Source organism: Meriones unguiculatus, chromosome 10 (genome assembly GCF_030254825.1).
Source record: "Meriones unguiculatus strain TT.TT164.6M chromosome 10, Bangor_MerUng_6.1, whole genome shotgun sequence".
Classification (NCBI taxonomy): domain Eukaryota; kingdom Metazoa; phylum Chordata; class Mammalia; order Rodentia; family Muridae; genus Meriones; species Meriones unguiculatus.
The window spans coordinates 118,615,840-118,618,128 of NC_083358.1; the positions used below are offsets into that span (position 1 = coordinate 118,615,840).

Below are 2,289 nucleotides of genomic sequence, written 5' to 3' on the forward strand. Positions count from 1 at the left end.
TCAAAGAATATATGCAATAATTTTACATGAGCCTATGACACTGACTGCTGCTATTTTGAAAACAGAATACTTGTAAATATGCAGTTTTCTTTTTTCAAAGTCTGTTTTTCTTCATTAGGAGTCTGCAAGGCAAACTTCAGGGTCTGAATTAGGATATGATCAAATGAATATTTTTTTTCCACGCACAAACTTTAGTTTATTCCCGCTCAAAAGACCAACTACAATCAAATGAGGTGAACAAAAGCTCATGATTTTATTTTATTATCTTCATAATCAAATCACCTTAGAACTGAATCACTTGGCCCTTTCTCGTCTTATCGCCACCCAGTTCAAAATGCTTGCATCTTTCAAGAGCCAGCATTCTTTTAGATCTGCAGTTGGACTCAACACACTCAAGTCTCAGCACAAGCTTCTTTGTAGTTTTAGCCTTTTTGCGGAAAATAGGCTTAGTCTGCCCACCAAAGCTACTGTTTCCTGTCATAAGGCCACTTCCCCTGGGCATACAAAGAATCCTTGCCCTTCTTGTACTGTGTCACTTTGTGGGGCTGGTGCTTGCCACATTTCTTGCAGAATGTCCAGTGGGTCTTACGAACATTCACCATTTTCACGGGAGTGATATCAGCTCACAAACTCAAGTGAATATTCTTAATTATAGCAATTACCTCGGCAAGAAAAGGCATTTCAAACTCAGTATGAGGTAGCACTCTCCTCAAAGGCCATGAAATTGCCCCAGGCCTGGAGTCTTTTGGTTTGAGAGCCAAGCTGTTGGATAGGACTAACCTACTCTCATCTCCACCTCCCCTCTTCAAATGATCCAGGGGGTTTTGCTGGGTGGACCAACTTTGTTAAAGCAACTACTAAGCAAGGCTTACGCAGGTCAGTGATGTGTGAAAGTGACATGGGAGGGCTTCTGTGAGGCTCCCTGCCCACTTCACCTTTCACTGTTTCCAGAAACAGTCCAAATACCTACTCTGAGGTAAATTTCTGGTGGCAACCTCTCACTATCAAATGTTTTTATCCTTCTTCTGCTCTGACTGGGGTTCGAATCTGCAATGTTATGGGCTCTGAGACTATCAAGTAACTGAGCACTCTCCTACAGTCTCAGATTCTTCCTGTGCAAAATGTAAATAGGCTGACAGGCCAGTGGAAGAGCAAGCATGAATGTCTGCGCATACTCAGCTTGCATGAGGACCTGGCACCAAGCTCATGTGCATTAGCACTAAGAACACAGCTCTTCTCTCCAACTCCAGGCCCCTTGGACTGCACAACAATATTCATCTTGGAGCATGAATCTAGGCCTTTTACTCTCTTCAAATTCTTCCATATCCTAGGACAGCAAATCCCCAAACCATATCAGGAATACCTGATGAGAGGGAAAATCTCGGGCCCTGCTCCAGGCTTTCTGACACAGACTGTGGGGTGGAGCCCAACAGCATGAGGTTCCTAAGCCTTCTGTTTGACAACCGCCGCCCTGGGAACAAAGTCCAGCAGTCCCTATCTGGATCAGTTTCTGCTGAGCTATTTCCCTCCACTCCCCTTTCAAACCTCCTCCAAGGAGATTTTGTCTCCCAACCCACCACTTGGCTTTCCCGACTTCCAGATTCGGCCTACAGGTCGAGCCTCTCCTCTTCTACATTTCTCCTCCATTCAAGTCCCCTGTTTTCTTAAATCCTCTCCTGATGATCTTAGCCTTTGGGATTCTTTTCTTCTCTAATTCCAATTATTCTGAATACTACCTTGGGTGATAATCTTCACAGATCACTGTTCCTGGCACACAGACAGTGCATATTAACTCCACTGAACTCACATTAAAACCAAGGGAAGGCCCATATAAACGCTGAGATCCGAGCTGCAGATCAGATCTCTGTAAAAGACCCACCCGCACCTTTCTTACACACAGGATTAGGTCGTTGCTTTTCCCACATGACACCAATCAGCGACCGCAAGTTTCAACTCTCCATTTGCTTTATCCATTCCAAATAGATTCGTGTAACACCTTCAAATTCGTAAGCACCGATTCACGTGCATAATGGTTATGTAACTTGCCATGTTTACATCCTCTCCTAATAGGAAACAAAGTCTTAAGAGAACCATCCTTTTAAGCTGCTGCCCCTGAATGTTACTTTGTGAAAGAACATTCTGAATATTGTAGATGAGCCCCTAAATGTTTCGTTTCTCCTGGAAATTGCTTTCCTAACAGCTTAAACTCTTTTTATAGTCTCTTTGTTCTCCAAAATATATGCGTGGGCCACAACTCTTAAAGGCCGCAGTAAGAAACCCTTTTCACGT

The 2,289-nt window shown here is 43.6% G+C and overlaps 1 pseudogene; it reads right to left on the reverse strand.

Annotated features, from left to right (window-relative positions):
• Positions 1 to 281: 281 nt before the first annotated feature.
• LOC110547830 (large ribosomal subunit protein eL42-like) lies at positions 282 to 1,879 on the reverse strand (annotated as a pseudogene).
• Between the last annotated feature and the right edge of the window lie 410 nt (positions 1,880 to 2,289).